Source organism: Hyaena hyaena, unplaced genomic scaffold, assembly GCF_003009895.1.
Source record: "Hyaena hyaena isolate Hyena2069 unplaced genomic scaffold, ASM300989v1 scaffold_339, whole genome shotgun sequence".
Lineage (NCBI taxonomy): Eukaryota > Metazoa > Chordata > Mammalia > Carnivora > Hyaenidae > Hyaena > Hyaena hyaena.
The window spans coordinates 938,491-946,567 of record NW_024080971.1 but is presented as its reverse complement, the minus strand read 5'-3'; the positions used below and the strand labels follow the sequence as shown (position 1 = coordinate 946,567).

At 40.4% G+C, this 8,077-nt stretch overlaps 1 long non-coding RNA gene across 1 annotated transcript; it reads left to right on the top strand.

Annotated features, from left to right (window-relative positions):
• The first annotated feature begins 759 nt into the window (after nt 1-759).
• Nucleotides 760-7,480, top strand: LOC120243375. The gene is made up of 3 exons (XR_005531297.1): nt 760-1,054; nt 4,365-4,441; nt 7,239-7,480. It is a non-coding gene; the product is annotated as an uncharacterized LOC120243375 (long non-coding RNA).
• Nucleotides 7,481-8,077: the final 597 nt, after the last annotated feature.

Genomic DNA, 8,077 nt, shown 5'->3' with positions numbered 1-8,077 from the left:
AATACCAGTTTAAAAAAATAGATACTTTTCTGTATACAGATCTAAGGCTCCATGCTCACACAGTCTTTACATACATTAAATTGCTTTTTCTGCTCATTTCCTAATACCTGTAAAAGAGGGGAATATATGTTACAAATATAAAATTGCACTATTTTGATTCAATGTGTCATCCATACTTTACCCAAAGAGGCAAAAAGTAGGTAGCTTATTCAAACGGCAGCAATGATTTGGTTTGGGATTATCAAAACTTATTTGAACACAATCGCCGGCTTAAGATGTCTTATTTCTATCTCTGACATTGTTTAGTTAAAAATGATCACTGTGCTGTTTATAAAATTGAATCTGAACTATACTTATTTTACTAAAACAAGGCGACAGCATCGCTCAGTTGAAAGTGCATGGGCTTTCGAATACAAATGCGAGGGATCCAATCCTGGTTTAGTTGTTATGAATTTAGGGCAGTTACTCTCACTCTCTTGCTTTCTCAATTCAAAACTAGAACCTGTTATTTTATTGCGCCAAGAAGCTGACATTATATTTTTCTTACATCTATGAGTCCTCCCTTTTAACATTCGGGAACTCTTTGCCTTGTGAGTTTGGGCGGGTGGCCTTATAAATCTGGGGACGACCCCTGTATTCCACCACAGGCACGGGGCGGACCTCCGCCAGTCAGATCCCCTGCTCCAGTGTTTGACTCCGTAGCCAGTGACGTCATAGAGACGCTCGCTCTCTGTCTCCCTCTTGCTGTCACCACGGGCAGTAGCCATGACTGTGAGGCTTAGTTCTTGGCACAGGAATGACAACATAGTGCCCAGGGCTTGATGGCGGCAGTAGCCTTTTCTCCGTCACACGAGGTCTGCGGCACAGCCTCGGCCACCGGTCCCGGCGGCTCAGCCTCGAGTCGGCTTCCCTGGCACGAGCGGCGATCCTGGGAACAACCTGACGCAGCCTTCGCCTCATTTTCTGCCTGCTCAGTCAGAGTCAGCCTCTGCTGCCCGGATCTAAAAACCTCAAGAGGGTGCGGTGCTCAGCAGACTTGATGACCTCAGCCCATGTAGGTCCTGTGGGTTTGGCACGTGAGAACGGAGCTAATAAGCTCGGGTCAAGGCTGGGTTGAGAGGCTTCCAACAAACCCAGAGTTTAGGGCCTTCCAGGCCTGATGCTCTGAGCATTGCACACAATTATTTGGGTTCAGAAGGGTGAAAATGAGGCAATCGCTGATGATTCAAGCAAACACATAGGTTCTTTCCTTTGACTTTTGTTTCTTCAGGCATTTGGTCTGACTTCATGCACAGAATAAATTGTTTCATTCACTTGCCAAGGGAGCACAGGCCAAGGGTGTTCAGTAAGTACGAAATGCTACTCAACTAAAAAAGCAAGGGGTATTGTGGTGCTTGGGTGGCTCAGCTGGTTACGTATCCAACTTCAGCTCAGCTCGTGATCTTGCAGTTTGTGAGTTCGAGCCCCGTGTCGGGCTCTGTGCTGACAGCTCAGAGCCTGGAGCCTGCTTCAGATACTGTGTTTCCCCTTTTCTCTGCCCCTCCCCCGCTCACACTCTGTCTCTCTCTTTCTTTCTCAAAAATAAATAAACATTTAAAAAATAAAAAATAGAAAAAGCAAGGGGTATTAAATAAATAAATAAATAAATAAATAAATAAATAAATAAATAGGAAGGACCCACCAGTTTGGGGGACGTTTCAATTGAGTGAAATGGAAACATTAGGGGTGGCTGGGTGGCTCAGTTGGTTGAATGTCTGACTCTTGATTTTGGCTAAGGTTATGATCTCACAGTTTGTGAGACTGAGCCCCATATCTGGCTCTGTGTTGGCACTGTGGAGCCTCATTGAGTTTCTCTCTCTCTCTCTCTCTCTCTCTTTGATCCTCTCCCACTTATGGGCATGCCCCTCTCAAGAATAAATAGATACATTTTTAAAAAGCATTTTAAAAAATAAAGAAAACATAAGGAAAAGAAATGGAAGCATTTACAAAAGTCCTCACATTTACAAAAATTTGGCTTCAAAGTAAGGTGTTATTTTATCATCATCTATTTTTTGGTGGAAGTATCTAGGTTCTCTGATTGTAAGTAGTAAAACTTTCTGTACAGAGTTAGCCTTCAATTTGGCTTTTAATGACTTTCTAAATTCCTTAAAACTAGAAAGAATGATAAGCTTTTAAAAAAAAAAGTCCTGTACAATGTGGACTTAGAGAAAAATAAAGGATAATGTAGAGCCCTGGGCTTAGAGTCCCAAGGGTCTGATTTCTATTTCCCAACTTGCCCAGTCCCCAGCTGTAGGATAGATAGCTGGATGCTTATATGTTCCTTGCCTCAGTTTCCCTCTTTGTAACCGTGGGTCATAAGAACTGCTTCCCAGGGCTGTTTTGAGGACAAAATACTTGAGATCATATATATTAAATCCTCCTCCTGGAGACTGACACAGGAGGTTGTCAAAGAGGGTGAATGAATTTTAGTTCTGAAATTATTCTGACATGGTTGAAGATGAATTTATATGGTGAAAAGGAGAAATGCTAGGTTCTTCTAAATTGCAATTAATTTAAAAAATTTTTTATGTTTATATATTTGTTTTAAGAGAGAGAGAGTGAGAGAGAGAGAGAGAGCACGAGCAGAGGAAGGGCAGAGAGGAAGAGAAAGGATCCCACACAGGCTCCCGCTATCAGTGCGGAGCCCCCCATGGGGCTCACTCCCACAAACTGTGAGATCGTGACCTGAGCTGACACCAAGAATCCCACACTCAACCAACTGAGCCACCCAGGTGCCCCTTCTACATTGCAGTTAATGTAAATTTTGCAGGAAATTGCTCTTTTTGTGATCATTTTCTCACAACCTTAGAAAATAAGCCCAAAGCAATTGTTCCAAATCCTTATTATAGAGAGAAATCTTTTCTTTTCTCTCTCTCTCTTTTTTTTTAATAGGAGTGGTAGGATTAGTGATAAAAGAAGAGAAGATTCAGATTATGATAAATTAGGGCTACAGAGGCCTAAGTCTGCTTTGGGGCAGAGAGAACAGAGCGTGGGAACGTGGGGCAGCCCGGGGCAGCCCGGGGCAGCCGGGAAGGAGGGGCAATCCATTATTACGTCTGTGTTTCCTGCTCCCTGCGCAACAGCCCTACACATGCCGTGCGTATCTGCATGCCTTCCCTATCTCCTCACCCATACATGCACGGGAATGATTTGCTACGTTCCTAGAGCCTGCAATTACTGAGAGTCCAAACCTGCATACACATAAAGAAGGGGTGCCCTTACAAGTGGGATGTAGGCATGAATGAGCTAGGCCTTGAAACCCCTGCCTCCTTTGAGTTTGAAGGGCTGGGAGACTTGAGTGTTCCACAGAATGTCTTGGAGAGGGGATTTGTTTGTGCTTTGATGTGTGGCCAGAGCCCTTTGTAGAGCTTATCACTCCGTGGTGCTGGCCTGAAGACTTTGCTTGACAAGGGCCCCTTCCCAGCTCCCCCTGCCACACTGCTGGGGTTGTTAAGTACTGTCTCCCGAAGTCTGAGACAGCTTTGTCACAGCAGTGCCTCAACGCACCCTGAAGTCGTTCCTTTTGCCTGCTGTGTTTCTGCTCAGGCTGCTTCAGCTCTCCTGACAGCCTCTTGTCAGAAATTCTCTTGGGGAATGAGGTTCTTCATCTCCTGCTCCTTTAGAATTCTAATTCTGAAAAGCAAAAATTGTTAAAGAAACACCGAGGGAGGTCTTTCACCATAGACCTTCAGGTATGTATTTAGCACCTTGGGTGGAAATGTTACAGAAGTGTGTTGAACATTTACTGTGCCCCAACTTGGCAAACTTGGGGCTTGCTTATGACAGACATGGCTTCCCTACGAGTCCCTTACCAATGCCAGGCACCTTCCTGTTTTCATGTCTCTATTGGCTTAGTTCAGATACTTCTAATTCTCCAGATGTTCACTCATAGTCAACAGAGCTACTGGAAGAGTTCATTCAAGGAGGAGAGATGCTCCTTTTTTTATGGCTATACCATTGACCCCACTTTCTCTGTCTTTTCTGGACAGCTTGTATTTGATTAATTTTGCTGCATCTCAGTTTTCTCATCTCAAAACTTGGGAATAATATTTTTACTGTTGCGAGATTGCTTTGAGGATTAATGAAATAACGGTTGGAAGTCATCTGACATGTCATAGGCCTTGAGTTTCCTTCTCTTCACGTTTTTAACGATTGCCACAATTTGTCATCCTTAGGGACAATTCTACCATCTGTTTTCTGTGTGGGTCATGCTGCAAAAAAATGGTGCTAAATTATATAGAGAGAATGACACTCAGTATTGCCCAGTAAAAAGCTAATGAGACCTGTTAATTAACTAGATGTTTTTCAACTCTATGCTTTTGCAGAACAAGATAAATGACAGAAATTAGGGCATGATTGTCATACCAGCTGAAATAAAAAGGGAATTTTACAGCATGCACAGGTACATTATTGCACTGGGGTCACCAGTGAAATGTCTTGCGTATTGACTCTGAACACACCCAGAACCTTAATTACTAAAGACATATTACATTCATTATTAGCGTTCGTATTTGAGTGGCCTATAACATTCTGATGATCAGAGGATCTCCAATTCCTGAATGTTCAGTTAATCAAAGTTTTCTTAAATAAAAATCCAGCCAGCAATAGTAACCTCTGCTTCATTTAGAACATGCCAGAGATGGATCCTGACTCTTTGATAATTATGTTTAAGGCTACAATAGAAAACATCCAGAAGCTTCTAGCCAGAGAGTAATCACTAATTACAGCCAAGATCCCATTAGAAATTTTGGCCTCATTGTACGTCAAACTATCTATCTTTCTGATTTAAATAACAATATTAAAGATGTGCTTGCAGTTTGTGGTAATGTGGGGAAGAAAAAGGTAATTGATGACAAGACAAAATTATCTTCATGATCACTGATGCATTGGTACATTCTCATTTCTTATTCAGAAGAGCCACCTTAGTGATATAATCACACTTTGTACATTTTCTTAGATAGCAGGATTTCATTGCAGTGTGTCTGTGGTGTTTTCCAACGGATTGGCAAATTCATTAATAAGTAATCAAAGCTCTGCCTCAAGATTTAGCGTATTTAGTAGGAATTAGACTTGTATTTGGAGTCTCAACAGAAAACATCCATTCCTAATGCACTGTGAGGGCTGGTTCTAGATGATACTTAATTCTCCCTCCTGCCACGTTTATCCCCATAAGGGTGATCTGCTTACATCTCATTCTTGATTGTCCATAGGCAAGCACTGTAATACTAGCTTTAGCAAATAAAATCTACAGGTGGCATCAAACCATATTTTAGTTAGCTGAAAACTTAGGGTGTTTTCTTTGCATTTTTACAGTACCTTGTGCTAGATCTAGGTGCAAGGAAAGCAGACTTGAATATGTGAAGACCAGAACTGGTGATAAGAATACTAAACTGTCAGTATAGGGCTCTGAAACAGTAGAAAATCAATAAAGAGTACTTTTATTATGCTTCATGTCTCATTTCCATCGTTTAGTAGAGATAAGAATGCCTATGTATCAGGCCAAGGAAGAAAAAGAAGAAATGACCAGGGCTGTATGATTATTAACAATCAATGTTAAATAGTGGAGGATTCGTTAGGATATGCAGTTTGGCTCCTAAGCTAAATCTTGCTAGAGAAATTCTATCGGAAAAATATTTTTGCCACTAACATTTGTGTACTATAAAAGCCATTTGGACCTTGGGTGTCTTGAAAATTATTGGAAACAGGGGCTATATGCAGATGCCTGAATTAATGCAACCTGAAAGCAATCCTGTGACTTGTTGATTATCCATTTATGTAAAAGCAGGGATCTTGAATTTCTAGACTCATTGCTTTTGGTATTGGGATAAACTCTGGTGAATTAGTTCAATCAAGTGTTTCAGACTCCTAGCCCTTTTTGACTCTTAAACACCCAACTAGGGTCTTATTTTTGTCAGAGTCTCATCCCAAATTAAAGCAGGCAATGAGCAACCAAAAATGGATTCTTAATAAAGAGGCCAAATCTGAAAAGCTTCCATCTTGAAATGTAGCAAATTATATCTGAGTTGAGCAACAGAAAGCAAAAAATATCCATGTCAATTTAACTGTAATGAGATAATCATAATGTCGTGTTTATGTAAGTAAAGTATTCCTTCCTGTGGGATATGTAATACTGGGAAGTTGTGAACATCTCAAATAAATTGGAAAGAACTTGGACATGAGTAATAAAAATGAAGGAGCTGGAAGAACTGATTTATGGGAAAAGATGAAAAGAATTTAACATGGATAGCTTGGCTAAGTGAAGAACAGATCCTTTGATTAATAACTATGCATTCTTGAAGTGCATAACCACTAAGAAAAAAAAAATCAGTAAGTTTCTGGGTGTGGAAAACATGAATAATGGAATCAATTAAGTACAGGAAAATAGGCTGAATATAAAATGTAAAATATCTATTTCTGGATTTTTCAGATGTGCCTCTTGAGGTACTCTCAATGTTAAATATTTTCTAGTAAAATATTTAAGTTCTTAATATTTTCTATCTTTTTTTCTTAAACAAAAGAAGCAAAATCTTCCAAGAGTTTGAAAGGATACATCTTGTTCACAGTGGCATAGTGGTTAGATTCCAGGATCCATGATATGCAGGATAACATATCTTAAATCTAATGTAGTTGGTCCTGAAGCCACAGAAGAGATTCTAGCTTTTCTCTGGGAAATTTCTCTCAGGAGTCTGAGAGTTGCCAGGGCTTTGGCACCCATTGGTGAATGATGGCCTGAATACACATTGTCACCTCTTAAAAATTATCTGGTTCCATTCAGAAATTGGGCAAACCTGGAGTTAAAATTTATTAATGAAATATGCTAGCATGGTTATGGCTAGGGACTTGATCTCTGAGAGATAAGCTACAAATGCATGGGAGGTGGTGAGGAATGAATTCAGGGATTCCGGCAAGGCTGGTATAGTTGTTTAACAACATACTTGGGTATCAATCAACCCAACAAATCTGGAAGTGCACTTACTAACCATTTAATCTCGGGCAAATGCCTGACTTGTCTACATCATACTCAGTTTTCTCTTCCGTGAAGCATGGCCGCTCCAAAGGTTGTCATGAGCATTATATCAAAAATTGTATTTATAGAGCTCATCACAGTGCCTCATTCTTAGGAAGTATTCGGTAAGTCTTAGCAATTATTCTTGGTGTTATTAACCCTGCCCTCCCACCTTGATTAAATTCTCCATCAGTGATTACACCTCTCCTTCCGAAGATGAAGGCCAGTGGTGGGCCATTCTAGGAGGAGATGGGAGACAGAAGACAGTGTCCTCATTTCATGAGAAACCAGGGAGGTACTTCACATCAGTACATATGCTGGTAAACCCTCCATCATTTAAACAAAAATCTGAAGAGCCTGACATGTCTAAATTATAATATTCTGATAGGATTTCAGTTTTATTATATTTCATTATGAATAAAATCACTTTGCTTATTTCTCTTCTTTTTCCCAAGTCTCAATTTGCTAGTTTTATTTGTATTCTTTCTGTTACTCATTTATATTTTCCTGTGATATAGTGGTTCCTAGTTTTATTATATATAAGCCACCCCAAATCCTTTGTGTAGAAAGTAAAGATTTAAACAAACAAATGAAATATACATAGCTGAAATACTTATAAAACCAAATTATATATATATGCATACACACACATACACATACAGTTTAGGAATACATGCTCATGGTTTTAAAGAATAAAGGAAACTCATGTCAATGAAAAACAACTTAAGGGGCGCCTGGGTGGCTTAGTCGGTTAAGCGTCCGACTTTCGCTTAGGTCATGATCTCACGGTTCGTGGGTTCGAGTCCCGCGTCGGGCCCTGTGCTGACTGCCAGCTCAGAGCCTGGAGACTGTTTCAGTCTGTGACTCCCTCTCTCTCTGGCCCTCTCCTGCTCACGCTGTCTCTCTATCTCCTAGAAATGAATAAAAACATTAAAAAATTAAAAAAAAAAAAAAAGAAAAATAACAACTTAAGGATGCCGAGTCACTCTGAGGGAAAGGAAGAGGAACTGGGGAAGGAGAATCCAAAAGGCT